Source organism: Palaemon carinicauda, chromosome 5 (genome assembly GCF_036898095.1).
Source record: "Palaemon carinicauda isolate YSFRI2023 chromosome 5, ASM3689809v2, whole genome shotgun sequence".
NCBI lineage: Eukaryota > Metazoa > Arthropoda > Malacostraca > Decapoda > Palaemonidae > Palaemon > Palaemon carinicauda.
In genome coordinates, this window is record NC_090729.1 from 161449399 (window position 1) to 161472868 (window position 23470).

Below are 23470 nucleotides of genomic sequence, written 5' to 3' on the forward strand. Positions count from 1 at the left end.
AAATGGAATAAAAGCCTTAACCCTTAACGATCATCCGGAGATCTCTACTCCGGTGAAAAGACAGTACCTGCTACTCCAAGTGGTGCTGCTCAATGAATCACAATGACTATGATCCCTGCATGGACTCCTTGAAAATGTCTTATTATCAACAATTTAGTACGATTCAATTAATTTTTATGGTATCATTGGGAAGGTAAATCATTCTTCTTTTTCACTTTAAATTTATAATAGACGTACTACAAATACTTATCACACATGAAGATGAAACTTTGTGTTATAATTCAGAAAAACATTCGGAAATAGGAATTTTCCCGGTCATTAATCCCCAATAATACGGTTACCTTTTATTTTCTTATCGTACAAAGTTTTCACGCAAAAAGCTTATGCATCAGTGCCCATCTCGATGATTTAGCAAACTGATTTCGAGTTTATTTGTTCACGTTTCAATCAATTTTGTTAAGAAATCCAACTATCTAAGCGTGAATTGGCGACGTTCATTTCCTAGCGAGGTCACTAGCGCACTTCTCAGAAATATCAATGGATGGGTTGCCAGTTACCAAAATGGAAACAAATTACTTAAAATTGTTAAAACATATGCTATAGTTGAAGGTTTAGTTAAATTGTGGTATATCAGGTAAAAGTGATATAGAAATAAATAAAAAATTATACATTAAAGGAAGATTAAATGAAGCTAATAAGGATTTCATGAATATTTCTAACGATATGGCAACTTTAGAAAATTCAGAGGTATTTTACAATTGGTGTCCGAATCCATACCATCCATGCAAAACACACCTATAGCAAATCCAGCCACCTATCCTTCGACATGAGAGAGAGAGAGAGAGAGAGAGAGAGAGAGAGAGAGAGAGAGAGGGGGGGGGGGTCAAGCCGGTGATACTCGTGCATTAGAATTACTGATTTTTATTATATTTTTATATACATATAAGCAATTACTTAAAAGACCTATGTCATCTACGCTTTATCAGTAGGCTATTCATAATCGTATGAGACCTTCATACAGGATGGCAGATTTCTACCCATATAGAAAAAATAGTGTTTACCTATCGAGTAGGAATGTACGTACAGCACAGTACATTGTGTTGTTTGTGGTTAATGGCGACACAAACACACACATACATATATATATGTATATATATATATATATATATATTTATATATATATACATAATATATATATATATATATATATACAGATATATATATATATATGTATATATATATATATATATATACATACATATATATAGCCTACTGTATGTATGCATATATACAGTCATTTATATATATATATATATATATACATATACATATATATATGTATATATATATATATATATATACTGTATGTATGCATAATATATACATACTGTATGTATGTACATATGTAGGCCTATAAATATATATAAATATATATATATATATATATATACACATACATATATATATATATATATATACGGTATGTATATTCACTTATATATAAATGTCTGTATATATTATGCATACATACAGTAGGCTATATATATATATATATATATATATTATGTGTAGGCAAAGGGAAAAGGAACCGTAACCAGATAGGAGAATCCAAGGAAGTACTGTCTGGCCAGTCAAAGGACCCCATAACTCTCTAGCGGTAGTATCTCAACGGTGGGGGGGGGGGTGCCTTGGCCAACCTACTACTGACATAACTATTATTATCATCAAAAGCCAAGGCACAATCTTATCTAAAATTCAAGAAGGGCAAGGAATTACCTCTTTTACATTACGTATGTACGTACAGTATGCATGTATGTCATCAAACGCACAATATTGGTCATTAATTGATTAATTAATCCTTAACACACATACACACATATATCTATATATCTATAGGTATATATGTATATATATAAATATATATATATATATATATATATACATATATATATATATATATATATACATATATATATGTGTGTATATATATATATATATATATCTATATATATATATATATATATCTATATATATATATATATATATACATATATATATGTGTGTGTGTGTCTATATAGCCACGAATGGAAACATTAAGACTTTCGTTGTATTAGTGCACATACGCACTCGTATATATGTATGAAATGTATGCATATAAGCACACGCACACACACAAATATTATATATATATATATATATATATATACACATATATATATATATGTATATATATATATATATATATATGTGTGTGTGTGTGTGTGTATGTGTGTGCGTGTGCTTATATGCATACATTTCACAATCTTACATTTTAATTATATTGGATTAAAAGGTTCGGAAGACTTTTCAGTCCCCTGGAGCCAATTTTGAAGTCACCAACTCCAACACCAGATCTCCGGGAAATTTTTCCTCCTTTCAAGACTGAAGACGGTGTTACCTCAAGATATGATAATAATAATAATAATAATAATAATAATAATAATAATAATAATAATAATAATAATAATAATAATAATAATAATAATAATAATAATAATAATAATAAGCTAAGGAGACGTCTGGAAGCTGTATATTATTATTATTATTATTATTATTATTATTATTATTATTATTATTATTATTATTATTATTATTATTATTATTTCTCAAGTTAACACCGTCTTCCGTCGAGAAAGGATGACAAAAATTCCCGGACATCTGTTGTCGTTGGAGTCGGTGACGACAAAAATGTCTCCAGGAGACTGAAAAGTCTTCAGAATCCTTTTTAGACTCTTATTCATTTTTTTCAAACCAATGCTGATACGAATCTCTGGATCGGTAAGTATAGTTATGGCATATAATACAACATTCGGTGTGTGGCTGAGTAAGATCGGAAAATTTGTTAGAGGAAAATTCAACTGGCCTCAAAAAGCAGCTTCAGTTATTCAAGAACAGAACGCTGCATGCGAGGATATGACGTTAAATCTTCACGGACAGCTGCGAAATTTCCAGGAGTCCTCCGTCTACAAATGGTTTTCCTGGCTTCTCCCAGAGGCGCCGCGTTTTAGAGACTGTCGTGCAGTCGCCTCTCAGGATGGATTCCTCCTTAGGTGGCTGCAGCACTGCCCTTGGATTGGAGGCGTTTGGAAAGCCCGTGAGGAACTACGTGCGTGTAAAGTAGGATTGGGTCAAATGGAGGCAGAAGCTTTGAGATTCAACGACCAGTTGAAATCAAGATGGTTCGTTGGGAAACTTCTCCCCGAATTCGACATCGGAGCAAGGGAGGAAATCTTTTCTAATAGTAACGGGACAATTTACATTTGTTTGGCTGCTGCTGGCGCCGCCATATTCGGTTTAATAATGTTTGCTACGAGAAGGACGGTGGAAAATCTTGAGAATGAAAAAACCGAGTTACATCGACAACTAAATGAATTGAGAATAGTAGTAGAAGAAAAGGAGACGCAAGAAAAACTGTATCAAAAGCTGAAAATTGACTGCGCTGAAAAAGACCTTATGATGAAAGAAGAGGAGAAAAAACAGGCAATTCTTAAAAAGAAATTGGAGGAAATGAAAAAAATCAATAAAATCCTTAATGAAAATATACAAAACCTTGAAAACGTCTGCGTCCAAAAGGATCTTCAAATGAACATAAAAGAAAATTTACTGGAAATTCTAAAAGCAGATAACGAGGCTCAAAAAAAGAAAACGGACCAACTAAATCAATTGAAAAGTAAAATAAATGAATTGGAGAGAGAGCGACAGGAGCAAGAAAATCTTAAAGAACAATTGACAAACGAAATAAACAAACTAAAAGCCGAGAAACAGATGGAAGAAAAGATGAAAGCTGAGTCCGCGAAAAACGACATTCAAGAGAACGAACACCCGAAGAATGAAGACACTAAGAAGGAGGGTAAGAAGGAAACGAAAAATGAAGAGGAAGATAAGCAGAAAAATGTAGCCTCCGGATACGCTCGTGATATGGATATCATATTGGATTGTTGCCAAAAGATTGAGAAATATCGTCAGGAATGCAGTAGAGCCTACGTGGTACGAGGGAAGCGCCTTCTCAAACTTGGCCTTTTCGATGCTGCCAGGAAGGACTTTATAACTGCGAGAACGATAGAAGGATTTGAAGAATGTTCGAAAGAAGGATTCGAGGAATGTTCGAAACTTATAGAAGATGCTAGGGAGCAAAGGAAGAAATGGGTAAACCAAAACCATTACGAGATTTTGGGTGTAAGTCAGACGGCCACTACGAAAGAAATTTTAAAAGCCTTCAGAGTCTTGGCCATGAAGTATCATCCGGACAGACACGGGGGTGAACCCAAATTCGTACAGGATGGATTCGAGTGGAGATTTAAAAGAGTGAATTATGCTAAAACTGTTCTGACAGATGAAGAACTCAGAAAGTCATACGATGAGTTTATTCGACCAAAGCCAGCACAGAAGGACCAACAGCATCGACGGCCTAAGCGAAGGTTTAGGGATTTGTTCAACTGTTTTGGGAAGGTAAAAGGATTTGAAGAATGTTCGAAAGAAGGATTCGAGGAATGTTCGAAATTAGAACATGCTAAGGCGCAAAGGGAGAAATGGGCAAACCTAAACCATTACGAGATTTTGGGTGTAAGTCAGACGGCCACTACGAAAGAAATTTTAAAAGCCTTCAGAGTCTTGGCCATGAAGTATCATCCGGACAGACACGGGGGTGAACCCAAATTCATACAGGATGAATTCGAGAGGAGATTTAAAAGAGTGAATCAAGCTAAAATTGTTCTGACGGATGAACGACTCAGAATGGCATACGATGAGTCGATTCGACAGCAGGACCAACAGCATCGATCGCCTAAGCGAGGGTTTAAGGATATTTTCAACTATTTTGAGAAAGTTATCATACGTCGATAAATAATTCTTCCTGAATTATATAAAAAAAAGATAGGAAATCTAAAAAAAAAATATAAAAACAAAAAATCCGCCCCCCCCCCCCCCCCCCAAGATCAAGTAGATGGACTATGAGAGGAGAAAAAAATGGCCATTTTAATTAGGAGAAAATATCCTTTGATGCAGATGGTACAAGCTCTACATCATTGGGTACACAATGGCCTTAGTTGGAAGGATCAAGTGGACGGACAATGAAAAATGGAGAGAACAGGGGAATATTTTTTAAGAGGAAATATTCAGGAAGTGATTAAGGGATACTTGGCTCAACTACCCGGCTTGAAGGACGTGGAATAACCTAGAGGACTTCCTCTACAGAGGGGACAACCTTGTCTTTTTTTCTAGTATGCTATGTTCCCTGGTGTGGTCGTACAGGGGCTTCGTCAGGTGAACAAATGGTCAGATATCTAGATCTATTCTTTTGGATCCTAACCCTCGGGTGGTTCTGATAGAATAATCTAGAAGACTGGCTATGCAGAGGGGAGAGGAGGCAAGGTTGTTCTAGTATGTAGTCTAGTCCTTATAGGGGATCCAAAGAAATCAGGTTGGGGGAAAAAGCAGACTCCTTTGAAAAGAAGCAGCTGAAGACATAAAAAAAAAAAAATAAAAAGAAACTAAAATATCCCAAAAAAATATAAAAACTAGAAAAAACTCAGAACAGAATTAAGAGTTGCAGGACTCGAAACAAAAAATCCCCCCCCCCCCCCCCAAGATCAAGTAGATGGACTATGAGAGGAGAAAAAAATGGCCATTTTAATTAGGAGAAAATATCCTTTGATGCAGATGGTACAAGCTCTACATCATTGGGTACACAATGGCCTTAGTTGGAAGGATCAAGTGGACGGACAATGAAAAATGGAGAGAACAGGGGAATATTTTTTAAGAGGAAATATTCAGGAAGTGATTAAGGGATACTTGGCTTAACTACCCGGCTTGAAGGACGTGGAATAACCTAGAGGACTTCCTCTACAGAGGGGACAACCTTGTCTTTTTTTCTAGTATGCTATGTTCCCTGGTGTGGTCGTACAGGGGCTTCGTCAGGTGAACAAATGGTCAGATATCTAGATCTATTCTTTTGGATCCTAACCCTCGGGTGGTTCTGATAGAATAATCTAGAAGACTGGCTATGCAGAGGGGAGAGGAGGCAAGGTTGTTCTAGTATGTAGTCTAGTCCTTATAGGGGATCCAAAGAAATCAGGTTGGGGGAAAAAGCAGACTCCTTTGAAAAGAAGCAGCTGAAGACATAAAAAAAAAAAATAAAAAGAAACTAAAATATCCCAAAAAAATATAAAAACTAGAAAAAACTCAGAACAGAATTAAGAGTTGCAGGACTCGAAACAAAAAATCCCCCCCCCCCCCCCCCCAAGATCAAGTATATGGACTATGAGAGGAGAAAAAAATGGCCATTTTAATTAGGAGAAAATATCCTTTGATGCAGATGGTACAAGCTCTACATCATTGGGTACACAATGGCCTTAGTTGGAAGGATCAAGTGGACGGACAATGAAAAATGGAGAGAACAGGGGAATATTTTTTAAGAGGAAATATTCAGGAAGTGATTAAGGGATACTTGGCTCAACTACCCGGCTTGAAGGACGTGGAATAACCTAGAGGACTTCCTCTACAGAGGGGACAACCTTGTCTTTTTTTCTAGTATGCTATGTTCCCTGGTGTGGTCGTACAGGGGCTTCGTCAGGTGAACAAATGGTCAGATATCTAGATCTATTCTTTTGGATCCTAACCCTCGGGTGGTTCTGATAGAATAATCTAGAAGACTGGCTATGCAGAGGGGAGAGGAGGCAAGGTTGTTCTAGTATGTAGTCTAGTCCTTATAGGGGATCCAAAGAAATCAGGTTGGGGGAAAAAGCAGACTCCTTTGAAAAGAAGCAGCTGAAGACATAAAAAAAAAAAAAATAAAAAGAAACTAAAATATCCCAAAAAAATATAAAAACTAGAAAAAACTCAGAACAGAATTAAGAGACGCAGGACTCGAGAGGAAATATCATTTGATGAAGAAATACAAGCCTGCATCATTAGATGAAGTACGGACTATATTGGGAGGATCAACTGGTTGGACTAAGGAAGATGGAGAGAAAAAGGAACTTTTGTCTTTTTTTCTTTTTTTGAGGAGGAAATATCCTTTGCTGCAGAAGTACAAGCCTGCATCATTGAATAAAGTACGGACTCAATTGGGAGGATCAACTGGTTGGACTAAGGAAGATGGAGAGAAAAAGGAACTTTTGTCTTTTTTTCTTTTTTTGAGGAGGAAATATCCTTTGCTGCAGAAGTACAAGCCTGCATCACTGAATAAAGTACGGACTCAATTGGGAGGATCAACTGGTTAGACTAAGGAAGATGGAGAAAAAAAGGAACTTTTCTTTTTTTTTTCTTTTTTTGAGGAGGAAATATCCTTTGCTGCAGAAGTACAAGCCTGCATCATTGAATAAAGTACGGACTCAATTGGGAGGATCAACTGGTTGGACTAAGGAAGATGGACAGAAAAAAGAACTTTAGTTTTTTTTTTTTTCTTTTTTTGAGGAGGAAATATCCTTTGGTGTAGAAGTACAAGCCTGCATCATTGAATAAAGTACGGACTCAATTGGGAGGATCAACTGGTTGGACTAAGGAAGATGGAGAAAAAAAGGAACTTTTTTTTTTTTTTCTTTTTTGAGGAGGAAATATCCTTTGCTGCAGAAGTACAAGCCTGCATCATTGAATAAAGTACGGACTCAATTGGGAGGATCAACTGGTTGGACTAAGGAAGATGGAAAAAATAAGGAACTTTTTTTTTTCTTTTTTTTGAGGAGGAAATATCCTTTGCTGCAGAAGTACAAGCCTGCATCATTGAATAAAGTACGGACTCAATTGGGAGGATCAACTGGTTGGACTAAGGAAGATGGAGAAAAAAAGGAACTTTTCTTTTTTTTTTCTTTTTTTGAGGAGGAAATATCCTTTGCTGCAGAAGTACAAGCCTGCATCATTGAATAATGTACGGACTCAATTGGGAGGATCAACGGGTTGGACTAAGGAAGATGGAGAAAAAAAGGAACTTTTCTTTTTTTTTTCTTTTTTTGAGGAGGAAATATCCTTTGCTGCAGAAGTACAAGCCTGCATCACTGGATAAAGTACGGACTCAATTGGGAGGATCAACTGGTTGGACTAAGGAAGATGGAGAAAAAATGGAACTTTTTTTTTTTTCTTTTTTTGAGTAGGAAATATCCTTTGGTGTAGAAGTACAAGCCTGCATCACTGGATAAAGTACGGACTCAATTGGGAGGATCAACGGGTTGGACTAAGGAAGATGGAGAAAAAAAGGAACTTTTCTTTTTTTTTTCTTTTTTTGAGTAGGAAATATCCTTTGCTGCAGAAGTACAAGCCTGCATCATTGAATAAAGTACGGACTCAATTGGGAGGATCAACTGGTTGGACTAAGGAAGATGGTGAAAAAAAGGAACTTTTGTTTTTTTTTTCTTTTTTTTGAGGAGGAAATATCCTTTGGTGTAGAAGTACAAGCCTGCATCATTGAATAAAGTACGGACTCAATTGGGAGGATCAACTGGTTGGACTAAGGAAGATTGAGAAAAAAAGGAACTTTTCTTTTTTTTTTCTTTTTTTGAGGAGGAAATATCCTTTGCTGCAGAAGTACAAGCCTGCATCACTGGATAAAGTACGGACTCAATTGGGAGGATCAACTGGTTGGACTAAGGAAGATGGACAGAAAAAGGAACTTTAGTTTATTTTTCTTTTTTTTAGGAGGAAATATCCTTTGGTGTAGAAGTACAAGCCTGCATCACTGGATAAAGTACGGACTCAATTGGGAGGATCAACTGGTTGGACTAAGGAAGATGGACAGAAAAAGGAACTTTAGTTTTTTTTTCTTTTTTTGAGGAGGAAATATCCTTTGTTGCAGAAGTACAAGCCTGCATCACTGGATAAAGTACGGACTTAATTGGGAGGATTAACTGGTTGGACTAAGGAAGATTGACAGAAAAAGGAACTTTTTTTTTCTTTTTTTGAGGAGGAAATATCCTTTGCTGCAGAAGTACAAGCCTGCATCATTGAATAAAGTACGGACTCAATTGGGAGGATCAACTGGTTGGACTAAGGAAGATGGACAGAAAAAGGAACTTTAGTTTATTTTTCTTTTTTTTAGGAGGAAATATCCTTTGGTGTAGAAGTACAAGCCTGCATCACTGGATAAAGTACGGACTCAATTGGGAGGATCAACTGGTTGGACTAAGGAAGATGGACAGAAAAAGGAACTTTAGTTTTTTTTTCTTTTTTTGAGGAGGAAATATCCTTTGTTGCAGAAGTACAAGCCTGCATCACTGGATAAAGTACGGACTTAATTGGGAGGATTAACTGGTTGGACTAAGGAAGATTGACAGAAAAAGGAACTTTTTTTTTCTTTTTTTGAGGAGGAAATATCCTTTGCTGCAGAAGTACAAGCCTGCATCATTGAATAAAGTACGGACTCAATTGGGAGGATCAACTGGTTGGACTAAGGAAGATGGAGAAAAAAAGGAACTTTTGTTTTTTTTTCTTTTTTTGAGGAGGAAATATCCTTTGCTGCAGAAGTACAAGCCTGCATCATTGAATAAAGTACGGACTCAATTGGGAGGATCAACTGGTTGGACTAAGGAAGATGGAGAAAAAAAAGGAACTTTTTTTTTTCTTTTTTTGAGGAAGAAATATCATTGGTGTAGAAGTACAAGCCTGCATCATTGAATAAAGTACGGACTCAATTGGGAGGATCAACTGGTTGGACTAAGGAAGATGGAAAGAAAAAGGAACTTTAGTTTTTTTTTCTTTTTTTGAGGAGGAAATATCCTTTGGTGTAGAAGTACAAGCCTGCATCACTGGATAAAGTACGGACTCAATTGGGAGGATCAACTGGTTGGACTAAGGAAGATGGAAAGAAAAAGGAACTTTAGTGTTTTTTTTTTTTTTTGAGGAGGAAATATCCTTTGGTGTAGAAGTAAATGCCTGCCTCAGTGGATAAAGTACGGACTCAATTGGGAGGATCAACTGGTTGGACTAAGGAAGATGGAGAAAAAATGGAACTTTTGTCTTTTTTCTTTTTTTGAGGAGGAAATATCCTTTGGTGTAGAAGTACAAGCCTGCATCATTGAATAAAGTACGGACTCAATTGGGAGGATCAACTGGTTGGACTAGGAAATATGGACAGAAAAAGGAACTTTAGTTTTTTTTTCTTTTTTTGAGGAGGAAATATCCTCTGGTGTAGAAGTACAAGCCTGCATCACTGGATAAAGTACGGACTCAATTGGGAGGATCAACTGGTTGGACTAAGGAAGATGGACAGAAAAAGGAACTTAATTTTTTTTTCTTTTTTTGAGGAGGAAATATCCTTTGGTGTAGAAGTACAAGCCTGCATCATTGAATAAAGTACGGACGCAATTGGGAGGATCAACTGGTTGGACTAGGAAAGATGGACAGAAAAAGGAACTTTAGTTTTTTTTTTTTTCTTTTTTTTTGAGGAGGAAATATCCTTTGGTGTAGAAGTACAAGCCTGCATCACTGGATAAAGTACGGACTCAATTGGGAGGATCAACTGGTTGGACTAAGGAAGATGGACAAAAAAAGGAACTTTAGTTTTTTTTTTTCTTTTTTTGAGGAGGAAATATCCTTTGGTGTAGAAGTACAAGCCTGCATCATTGAATAAAGGACGGACTCAATTGGGAGGATCAACTGGTTGGACTAGGAAAGATGGACAGAAAAAGGAACTTTAGTTTTTTTTTTTTTCTTTTTTTGAGGAGGAAATATCCTTTGGTGTAGAAGTACAAGCCTGCATCACTGGATAAAGTACGGACTCAATTGGGAGGATCAACTGGTTGGACTAAGGAAGATGGACAGAAAAAGGAACTTAATTTTTTTTTTCTTTTTTTGAGGAGGAAATATCCTTTGGTGTAGAAGTACAAGTCTGCATCACTGGATAAAGTACGGACTCAATTGGGAGGATCAACTGGTTGGACTAAGGAAGATGGACAGAAAAAGGAACTTTAGTTTTTTTTTTTCTTTTTTTTTGAGGAGGAAATATCCTTTGGTGTAGAAGTACAAGCCTGCATCATTGAATAAAGTACGGACTCAATTGGGAGGATCAACTGGTTGGACTAAGGAAGATGGAGAAAAAAAGGAACTTTTGTTTTTTTTTTTCTTTTTTGAGGAGGAAATATCCTTTGGTGTAGAAGTACAAGCCTGCATCACTGGATAAAGTACGGACTCAATTGGGAGGATCAACTGGTTGGACTAAGGAAGATGGAGAAAAAAAGGAACTTTTGTTTTTTTTTTCTTTTTTGAGGAGGAAATATCCTTTGCTGCAGAAGTACAAGCCTGCATCATTGAATAAAGTACGGACTCAATTGGGAGGATCAACTGGTTGGACTAAGGAAGATGGAGAAAAAAAGGAACTTTTTTTTTTTCTTTTTTGAGGAGGAAATATCCTTTGCTGCAGAAGTACAAGCCTGCATCACTGGATAAAGTATGGACTCAATTGGGAGGATCAACTGGTTGGACTAAGGAAGATGGACAGAAAAAGGAACTTTAGTTTTTTTTTTCTTTTTTTTAGGAGGAAATATCCTTTGGCGTAGAAGTACAAGCCTGCATCACTGGATAAAGTACGGACTCAATTGGGAGGATCAACTGGTTGGACTAAGGAAGATGGAGAAAAAAAGGAACTTTTGTTTTTTTTTCTTTTTTTGAGGAGGAAATATCCTTTGGTGTAGAAGTACAAGCCTGCATCAGTGGATAAAGTACGGACTCAATTGGGAGGATCAACTGGTTGGACTAAGGAAGATGGACAGAAAAAGGAACTTTAGTTTTTTTTTTCTTTTTTTTGAGGAGGAAATATCCTTTGCTGCAGAAGTACAAGCCTGCATCACTGGATAAAGTACGGACTCAATTGGGAGGATCAACTGGTTGGACTAAGGAAGATGGAGAAAAAAAGGAACTTTTTTTTTTTTTTTTTTTTTTTGAGGAGGAAATATCCTTTGGTGTAGAAGTACAAGCCTGCATCACTGGATAAAGTACGGACTCAATTGGGAGGATCAACTGGTTGGACTAAGGAGGATGGAGAAAAAAAGGAACTTTTTTTTTTTTTCTTTTTTTGAGGAGGAAATATCCTTTGGTGTAGAAGTACAAGCCTGCATCAGTGGATAAAGTACGGACTCAATTGGGAGGATCAACTGGTTGGACTAAGGAAGATGGACAGAAAAAGGAACTATAGTTTATTTTTCTTTTTTTGAGGAGGAAATATCCTTTGGTGTAGAAGTACAAGCCTGCATCATTGAATAAAGTACGGACTAAATTGGGAGGATCAACTGGTTGGACTAAGGAAGATGGACAGAAAAAGGAACTTTAGTTTTTTTTTCTTTTTTTGAGGAGGAAATATCCTTTGTTGCAGAAGTACAAGCCTGCATCACTGGATAAAGTACGGACTTAATTGGGAGGATCAACTGGTTGGACTAAGGAAGATTGACAGAAAAAGGAACTTTTTTTTTCTTTTTTTGAGGAGGAAATATCCTTTGCTGCAGAAGTACAAGCCTGCATCATTGAATAAAGTACGGACTCAATTGGGAGGATCAACTGGTTGGACTTAGGAAGATGGAGAAAAAAAGGAACTTTTGTTTTTTTTTCTTTTATTGAGGAGGAAATATCCTTTGCTGCAGAAGTACAAGCCTGCATCATTGAATAAAGTACGGACTCAATTGGGAGGATCAACTGGTTGGACTAAGGAAGATGGAGAAAAAAGGAACTTTTTTTTTCTTTTTTTGAGGAAGAAATATCCTTTGGTGTAGAAGTACAAGCCTGCATCATTGAATAAAGTACGGACTCAATTGGGAGGATCAACTGGTTGGACTAAGGAAGATGAAGAAAAAAAGGAACTTTTGTTTTTTTTTCTTCTTTTGAGGAGGAAATATCCTTTGGTGTAGAAGTAAATGCCTGCCTCAGTGGATAAAGTACGGACTCAATTGGGAGGATCAACTGGTTGGACTAAGGAAGATGGAGAAAAAATGGAACTTTTATCTTTTTTCTTTTTTTTGAGGAGGAAATATCCTTTGGTGTAGAAGTACAAGCCTGCATCATTGAATAAAGTACGGACTCAATTGGGAGGATCAACTGGTTGGACTAGGAAATATGGACAAAAAAGGAACTTTAGTTTTTTTTTCTTTTTTTGAGGAGGAAATATCCTTTGGTGTAGAAGTACAAGCCTGCATCACTGGATAAAGTACGGACTCAATTGGGAGGATCAACTGGTTGGACTAAGGAAGATGGACAGAAAAAGGAACTTTAGTTTTTTTTTTCTTTTTTTGAGGAGGAAATATCCTTTGGTGTAGAAGTACAAGCCTGCATCACTGGATAAAGTACGGACTCAATTGGGAGGATCAACTGGTTGGACTAAGGAAGATGGAAAGAAAAAGGAACTTTAGTTTTTTTTTTCTTTTTTTTTTTGAGGAGGAAATATCCTTTGGTGTAGAAGTACAAGCCTGCATCATTGAATAAAGTACGGACTCAATTGGGAGGATCAACTGGTTGGACTAAGGAAGATGGAGAAAAAAAGGAACTTTTGTCTTTTTTCTTTTTTGAGGAGGAAATATCCTTTGGTGTAGAAGTACAAGCCTGCATCACTGGATAAAGTACGGACTCAATTGGGAGGATCAACTGGTTGGACTAAGGAAGATGGACAGAAAAAGGAACTTTAGTTTTTTTTTTCTTTTTTTTGAGGAGGAAATATCCTTTGGTGTAGAAGTACAAGCCTGCCTCGGTGGATAAAGTACGGACTCAATTGGGAGGATCAACTGGTTGGACTAAGGAAGATGGAGAAAAAATGGAACTTTTGTCTTTTTTCTTTTTTTGAGGAGGAAATATCCTTTGGTGTAGAAGTACAAGCCTGCATCATTGAATAAAGTACGGACTCAATTGGGAGGATCAACTGGTTGGACTAGGAAATATGGACAGAAAAAGGAACTTTAGTTTTTTTTTTTTTTCTTTTTTTGAGGAGGAAATATCCTTTGGTGTAGAAGTACAAGCCTGCATCATTGAATAAAGTACGGACTCAATTAGGAGGATCAACTGGTTGGACTAGGAAATATGGACAGAAAAAGGAACTTTAGTTTTTTTTTTTTTTCTTTTTTTGAGGAGGAAATATCCTTTGGTGTAGAAGTACAAGCCTGCATCACTGGATAAAGTACGGACTCAATTGGGAGGATCAACTGGTTGGACTAAGGAAGATGGACAGAAAAAGGAACTTAATTTTTTTTTTCTTTTTTTGAGGAGGAAATATCCTTAGGTGTAGAAGTACAAGCCTGCATCACTGGATAAAGTACGGACTCAATTGGGAGGATCAACTGGTTGGACTAAGGAAGATGGACAGAAAAAGGAACTTTAGTTTTTTTTTTTCTTTTTTTGAGGAGGAAATATCCTTTGGTGTAAAAGTACAAGCCTGCATCATTGAATAAAGTACGGACTCAATTGGGAGGATCAACTGGTTGGACTAAGGAAGATGGACAGAAAAAGGAACTTTAGTTTTTTTTTTCTTTTTTTGAGGAGGAAATATCCTTTGGTGTAGAAGTACAAGCCTGCATCACTGGATAAAGTACGGACTCAATTGGGAGGATCAACTGGTTGGACTAAGGAAGATGGAGAAAAAAAGGAACTTTTGTTTTTTTTTCTTTTTTGAGAAGGAAATATCCTTTGGTGTAGAAGTACAAGCCTGCATCACTGGATAAAGTACGGACTCAATTGGGAGGATCAACTGGTTGGACTAAGGAAGATGGAGAAAAAAAGGAACTTTTGTTTTTTTTTTCTTTTTTGAGGAGGAAATATCCTTTGCTGCAGAAGTACAAGCCTGCATCATTGAATAAAGTACGGACTCAATTGGGAGGATCAACTGGTTGGACTAAGGAAGATGGAGAAAAAAAAGGAACTTTTGTTTTTTTTTTTTCTTTTTTGAGGAGGAAATATCCTTTGCTGCAGAAGTACAAGCCTGCATCATTGAATAAAGTACGGACTCAATTGGGAGGATCAACTGGTTGGACTAAGGAAGATGGACAGAAAAAGGAACTTTAGTTTTTTTTTTCTTTTTTTGAGGAGGAAATATCCTTTGGTGTAAAAGTACAAGCCTGCATCACTGGATAAAGTACGGACTCAATTGGGAGGATCAACTGGTTGGACTAAGGAAGATGGAGAAAAAAAGGAACTTTTTTTTTTTGAAGAGGAAATATCCTTTCTGCAGAAGTACAAGCCTGCATCATTGAATAAAGTACGGACTCAATTGGGAGGATCAACTGGTTGGACTAAGGAAGATGGAGAAAAAATGAAACTTTTGTTTTTTTTTTTCTTTTTTTGAGGAGGAAATATCCTTTGGTGTAGAAGTACAAGCCTGCATCATTGAATAAAGTACGGACTCAATTGGGAGGATCAACTAGTTGGACTAAGGAAGATGGACAGAAAAAGGAACTTTTGTTTTTTTTTCTTTTTTTGAGGAGGAAATATCCTTTGCTGCAGAAGTACAAGCCTGCATCATTGAATAAAGTACGGACTCAATTGGGAGGATCAACTAGTTGGACTAAGGAAGATGGACAGAAAAAGGAACTTTTGTTTTTTTTTTCTTTTTTTGAGGAGGAAATATCCTTTGCTGCAGAAGTACAAGCCTGCATCATTGAATAAAGTACGGACTGAATTGGGAGGATCAACTGGTTGGACTAAGGAAGATGGAGAAAAAAAGGAACTTTTTCTTTTCTTTTTTTTGAGGAGGAAATATCCTTTGCTGCAGAAGTACAAGCCTGCATCATTGAATAAAGTACGGACTCAATTGGGAGGATCAACTGGTTGGACTAAGGAAGATGGACAGAAAAAGGAACTTTTGTTTTTTTTCTTTTTTTGAGGAGGAAATATCCTTTGCTGCAGAAGTACAAGCCTGCATCATTGAATAAAGTACGGACTCAATTGGGAGGATCAACTGGTTGGACTAAGGAAGATGGACAGAAAAAGGAACTTTGGTTTTTTTTTCTTTTTTTGAGGAGGAAATATCCTTTGCTGCAGAAGTACAAGCCTGCATCATTGAATAAAGTACGGACTCAATTGGGAGGATCAACTGGTTGGAGTAAGGAAGATGGAGAGAAAAAGGAACTTTTGTTTTTTTTCTTTTTTTTGAGGAGGAAATATCCTTTGGTGTAGAAGTACAAGCCTGCATCATTGAATAAAGTATGGACTCAATTGGGAGGATCAACTAGTTGGACTAAGGAAGATGGACAGAAAAAGGAACTTTTGTTTTTTTTTTCTTTTTTTGAGGAGGAAATATCCTTTGCTGCAGAAGTACAAGCCTGCATCATTGAATAAAGTACGGACTCAATTGGAAGGATCAACTGGTTGGAGTAAGGAAGATGGAGAAAAAAAAGAACTTTTGTTTTTTTTTCTTTTTTTGAGGAGGAAATATCCTTTGGTGTAGAAGTACAAGTCTGCATCACTGGATAAAGTACGGACTCAATTGGGAGGATCAACTGGTTGGACTAAGGAAGATGGAGAAAAAAAGGAACTTTTTCTTTTCTTTTTTTTTGAGGAGGAAATATCCTTTGCTGCAGAAGTACAAGCCTGCATCATTGAATAAAGTACGGACTCAATTGGGAGGATCAACTGGTTGGACTAAGGAAGATGGAGAAAAAAGGAACTTTTGTTTTTTCTTTCTTTTTTTGAGGATGAAATATTCTTTGCTGCAGAAGTACAAGCCTGTATCATTGAATAAAGTACGGACTCAATTGGGAGGATCAACTGGTTGGACTAAGGAAGATGGAGAAAAAAGGAACTTTTGTTTTTTCTTTCTTTTTTTGAGGAGGAAATATTCTTTGCTGCAGAAGTACAAGCCTGTATCATTGAATAAAGTAAGGACTCAATTGGGAGGATCAACTGGTTGGACTAGGGAAGATGGAGAAAAAAGGAACTTTTGTTTTTTTTTTTCTTTTTTGAGGAGGAAATATCCTTTGCTGCAGAAGTACAAGCCTGCATCATTGAATAAAGTACGGACTCAATTGTGAGGATCAACTGGTTGGACTAAGGAAGATGGAGAAAAAAGGAACTTTTGTTTTTTCTTTCTTTTTTTGAGGAGGAAATATTCTTTGCTGCAGAAGTACAAGCCTGTATCATTGAATAAAGTAAGGACTCAATTGGGAGGATCAACTGGTTGGACTAAGGAAGATGGAGAAAAAAGGAACTTTTGTTTTTTCTTTCTTTTTTTGAGAAGGAAATATTCTTTGCTGCAGAAGTACAAGCCTGTATCATTGAATAAAGTACGGACTCAATTGGGAGGATCAACTGGTTGGACTAAGGAAGAAGGACAGAAAAAGGAACTTTCGTTTTTTTTTTCTTTTTTTTGAGGAGGAAATATCCTTTGCTGCAGAAGTACAAGCCTGCATCATTGAATAAAGTACGGACTCAATTGGGAGGATCAACTGGTTGGACTAAGGAAGATGGAGAAAAAAAGGAACTTTTTTTTTCTTTTTTTGAGGAGGAAATATTCTTTGCTGCAGAAGTACAAGCCTGTATCATTGAATAAAGTACGGACTCAATTGGGAGGATCAACTGGTTGGACTAAGGAAGATGGACAGAAAAAGGAACTTTTGTTTTTTTTCTTTTTTTGAGGAGGAAATATCCTTTGCTGCAGAAGTACAAGCCTGCATCATTGAATAAAGTACGGACTCAATTGGGAGGATCAACTGGTTGGAGTAAGGAAGATGGAGAGAAAAAGGAACTTTTGTTTTTTTTCTTTTTTTTGAGGAGGAAATATCCTTTGCTGCAGAAGTACAAGCCTGCATCATTGAATAAAGTACGGACTCAATTGGGAGGATCAACTGGTTGGACTAAGGAAGATGGAGAAAAAAGGAACTTTTTTTTTTCTTTTTTTGAGGAGGAAATATCCTTTGGTGTAGAAGCACAAGCCTGCATCACTGGATAAAGTACGGACTCAATTGGGAGGATCAACTGGTTGGACTAAGGAAGATGGACAGAAAAAGGAACTTTTTTTTTTTTCTTTTTTTGAGGAGGAAATATCCTTTGCTGCAGAAGTACAAGCCTGCATCATTGAATAAAGTACGGACTCAATTGGGAGGATCAACTGGTTGGACTAAGGAAGATGGACAGAAAAAGGAACTTTAGTTTTTTTTTTACTTTTTTTGAAGAGGAAATATCCTTTGGTGTAGAAGTACAAGCCTGCATCACTGGATAAAGTACGGACTCAATTGGGAGGATCAACTGGTTGGACTAAGGAAGATGGACAGAAAAAGGAACTTTTGTTTTTTTTTTTTCTTTTTTTGAGGAGGAAATATCCTTTGCTGCAGAAGTACAAGCCTGCATCATTGAATAAAGTACGGACTCAATTGGGAGGATCAACTGGTTGGACTAAGGAAGATGGAGAAAAAAGGAACTTTTTTTTTTCTTTTTTTGAGGAGGAAATATCCTTTGGTGTAGAAGTACAAGCCTGCATCACTGGATAAAGTACGGACTCAATTGGGAGGATCAACTGGTTGGACTAGGGAAGATGGAGAGAAAAAGGAACTTTTTTTTTTTTTTTTTTAGGAGGAAATATCCTTTGGTGTAGAAATACAAGCCTGCATCACTGGATAAAGTACGGACTCAATTGGGAGGATCAACTGGTTGGACTAAGGAAGATGGACAGAAAAAGGAACTTTTGTTTTTTTTTTCTTTTTTTGAGGAGGAAATATCCTTTGGTGTAGAAGTACAAGCCTGCATCACTGGATAAAGTACGGACTCAATTGGGAGGATCAACTGGTTGGACTAGGGAAGATGGAGAGAAAAAGGAACTTTTTTTTTTTTTTTTTGAGGAGGAAATATCCTTTGGTGTAGAAGTACAAGCCTGCATCACTGGATAAAGTACGGACTCAATTGGGAGGATCAACTGGTTGGACTAAGGAAGATGGACAGAAAAAGGAACTTTTGTTTTTTTTTTCTTTTTTTGAGGAGGAAATATTCTTTGCTGCAGAAGTACAAGCCTGCATCATTGAATAAAGTACGGACTGAATTGGGAGGATCAACTGGTTGGACTAAGGAAGATGGAGAAAAAAAGGAACTTTTTCTTTTCTTTTTTTTGAGGAGGAAATATCCTTTGGTGTAGAAGTACAAGCCTGCATCACTGGATAAAGTACGGACTCAATTGGGAGGATCAACTGGTTGGACTAAGGAAGATGGACAGAAAAAGGAACTTTTGTTTTTTTTTTCTTTTTTTGAGGAGGAAATATCCTTTGCTGCAGAAGTACAAGCCTGCATCATTGAATAAAGTACGGACTCAATTGGGAGGATCAACTGGTTGGACTAAGGAAGATGGACAGAAAAAGGAACTTTTGTTTTTTTTCTTTTTTTGAGGAGGAAATATCCTTTGCTGCAGAAGTACAAGCCTGCATCATTGAATAAAGTACGGACTCAATTGGGAGGATCAACTGGTTGGACTAAGGAAGATGGACAGAAAAAGGAACTTTGGTTTTTTTTTCTTTTTTTTTGAGGAGGAAATATCCTTTGCTGCAGAAGTACAAGCCTGCATCATTGAATAAAGTACGGACTCAATTGGGAGGATCAACTGGTTGGACTAAGGAAGATGGACAGAAAAAGGAACTTTAGTTTTTTTTTTCTTTTTTTGAGGAGGAAATATCCTTTGGTGTAAAAGTACAAGCCTGCATCACTGGATAAAGTACGGACTCAATTGGGAGGATCAACTGGTTGGACTAAGGAAGATGGAGAAAAAAAGGAACTTTTTTTTTTTTGAAGAGGAAATATCCTTTGCTGCAGAAGTACAAGCCTGCATCATTGAATAAAGTACGGACTCAATTGGGAGGATCAACTGGTTGGACTAAGGAAGATGGAGAAAAAATGAAACTTTTTTTTTTTTTTTTTCTTTTTTTGAGGAGGAAATATCCTTTGGTGTAGAAGTACAAGCTGCATCACTGGATAAAGTACGGTCTCAATTGGGATGATCAACTGGTTGGACTAAGGAAGATGGACAGAAAAAGAAATTTTTTTTTTTCTTTTGAGGAGGAAATATCCTTTGGTGTAGAAGTACAAGCCTGCATCATTGAATAAAGTACGGACTCAATTGGGAGGATCAACTAGTTGGACTAAGGAAGATGGACAGAAAAAGGAACTTTTGTTTTTTTTTTCTTTTTTTGAGGAGGAAATATCCTTTGCTGCAGAAGTAAGAGCCTGCATCATTGAATAAAGTACGGACTCAATTGGGAGGATCAACTAGTTGGACTAAGGAAGATGGACAGAAAAAGGAACTTTTGTTTTTTTTTTCTTTTTTTGAGGAGGAAATATCCTTTGCTGCAGAAGTACAAGCCTGCATCATTGAATAAAGTACGGACTGAATTGGGAGGATCAACTGGTTGGACTAAGGAAGATGGAGAAAAAAAGGAACTTTTTCTTTTCTTTTTTTTGAGGAGGAAATATCCTTTGCTGCAGAAGTACAAGCCTGCATCATTGAATAAAGTACGGACTCAATTGGGAGGATCAACTGGTTGGACTAAGGAAGATGGACAGAAAAAGGAACTTTTGTTTTTTTTTCTTTTTTTGAGGAGGAAATATCCTTTGCTGCAGAAGTACAAGCCTGCATCATTGAATAAAGTACGGACTCAATTGGGAGGATCAACTGGTTGGACTAAGGAAGATGGAGAGAAAAAGGAACTTTGGTTTTTTTTTCTTTTTTTGAGGAGGAAATATCCTTTGCTGCAGAAGTACAAGCCTGCATCATTGAATAAAGTACGGACTCAATTGGGAGGATCAACTGGTTGGAGTAAGGAAGATGGAGAGAAAAAGGAACTTTTGTTTTTTTTCTTTTTTTTTGAGGAGGAAATATCCTTTGGTGTAGAAGTACAAGCCTGCATCATTGAATAAAGTATGGACTCAATTGGGAGGATCAACTAGTTGGACTAAGGAAGATGGACAGAAAAAGGAACTTTTGTTTTTTTTTTTCTTTTTTTGAGGAGGAAATATCCTTTGCTGCAGAAGTACAAGCCTGCATCATTGAATAAAGTACGGACTCAATTGGAAGGATCAACTGGTTGGAGTAAGGAAGATGGAGAAAAAAAAAGAACTTTTGTTTTTTTTTCTTTTTTTGAGGAGGAAATATCCTTTGGTGTAGAAGTACAAGTCTGCATCACTGGATAAAGTACGGACTCAATTGGGAGGATCAACTGGTTGGACTAAGGAAGATGGAGAAAAAAAGGAACTTTTTCTTTTCTTTTTTTTGAGGAGGAAATATCCTTTGCTGCAGAAGTACAAGCCTGCATCATTGAATAAAGTACGGACTCAATTGGGAGGATCAACTGGTTGGACTAAGGAAGATGGAGAAAAAAGGAACTTTTGTTTTTTCTTTCTTTTTTTGAGGAGGAAATATTCTTTGCTGCAGAAGTACAAGCCTGTATCATTGAATAAAGTACGGACTCAATTGGGAGGATCAACTGGTTGGACTAAGGAAGATGGAGAAAAAAGGAACTTTTGTTTTTTCTTTCTTTTTTTGAGGAGGAAATATTCTTTGCTGCAGAAGTACAAGCCTGTATCATTGAATAAAGTAAGGACTCAATTGGGAGGATCAACTGGTTGGACTAGGGAAGATGGAGAAAAAAGGAACTTTTGTTTTTTTTTTTTCTTTTTTGAGGAGGAAATATCCTTTGCTGCAGAAGTACAAGCCTGCATCGTTGAATAAAGTACGGACTCAATTGTGAGGATCAACTGGTTGGACTAAGGAAGATGGAGAAAAAAGGAACTTTTGTTTTTTCTTTCTTTTTTTGAGGAGGAAATATTCTTTGCTGCAGAAGTACAAGCCTGTATCATTGAATAAAGTAAGGACTCAATTGGGAGGATCAACTGGTTGGACTAAGGAAGATGGAGAAAAAAGGAACTTTTGTTTTTTCTTTCTTTTTTTGAGAAGGAAATATTCTTTGCTGCAGAAGTACAAGCCTGTATCATTGAATAAAGTACGGACTCAATTGGGAGGATCAACTGGTTGGACTAAGGAAGAAGGACAGAAAAAGGAACTTTCGTTTTTTTTTTCTTTTTTTGAGGAGGAAATATCCTTTGCTGCAGAAGTACAAGCCTGCATCATTGAATAAAGTACGGACTCAATTGGGAGGATCAACTGGTTGGACTAAGGAAGATGGAGAAAAAAAGGAACTTTTTTTTTCTTTTTTTGAGGAGGAAATATTCTTTGCTGCAGAAGTACAAGCCTGTATCATTGAATAAAGTACGGACTCAATTGGGAGGATCAACTGGTTGGACTAAGGAAGATGGACAGAAAAAGGAACTTTTGTTTTTTTTCTTTTTTTGAGGAGGAAATATTCTTTGCTGCAGAAGTACAAGCCTGCATCATTGAATAAAGTACGGACTCAATTGGGAGGATCAACTGGTTGGAGTAAGGAAGATGGAGAGAAAAAGGAACTTTTGTTTTTTTTCTTTTTTTGAGGAGGAAATATCCTTTGCTGCAGAAGTACAAGCCTGCATCATTGAATAAAGTACGGACTCAATTGGGAGGATCAACTGGTTGGACTAAGGAAGATGGAGAAAAAAGGAACTTTTTTTTTTCTTTTTTTGAGGAGGAAATATCCTTTGGTGTAGAAGCACAAGCCTGCATCACTGGATAAAGTACGGACTCAATTGGGAGGATCAACTGGTTGGACTAAGGAAGATGGACAGAAAAAGGAACTTTTTTTTTTTCTTTTTTTGAGGAGGAAATATCCTTTGCTGCAGAAGTACAAGCCTGCATCATTGAATAAAGTACGGACTCAATTGGGAGGATCAACTGGTTGGACTAAGGAAGATGGACAGAAAAAGGAACTTTAGTTTTTTTTTTACTTTTTTTGAAGAGGAAATATCCTTTGGTGTAGAAGTACAAGCCTGCATCACTGGATAAAGTACGGACTCAATTGGGAGGATCAACTGGTTGGACTAAGGAAGATGGACAGAAAAAGGAACTTTTGTTTTTTTTTTCTTTTTTTGAGGAGGAAATATCCTTTGCTGCAGAAGTACAAGCCTGCATCATTGAATAAAGTACGGACTCAATTGGGAGGATCAACTGGTTGGACTAAGGAAGATGGAGAAAAAAGGAACTTTTTTTTTTCTTTTTTTGAGGAGGAAATATCCTTTGGTGTAGAAGTACAAGCCTGCATCACTGGATAAAGTACGGACTCAATTGGGAGGATCAACTGGTTGGACTAGGGAAGATGGAGAGAAAAAGGAACTTTTTTTTTTTTTTTTTGAGGAGGAAATATCCTTTGGTGTAGAAGTACAAGCCTGCATCACTGGATAAAGTACGGACTCAATTGGGAGGATCAACTGGTTGGACTAAGGAAGATGGACAGAAAAAGGAACTTTTGTTTTTTTTTCTTTTTTTGAGGAGGAAATATCCTTTGGTGTAGAAGTACAAGCCTGCATCACTGGATAAAGTACGGACTCAATTGGGAGGATCAACTGGTTGGACTAGGGAAGATGGAGAGAAAAAGGAACTTTTTTTTTTCTTTTTTTTTGAGGAGGAAATATCCTT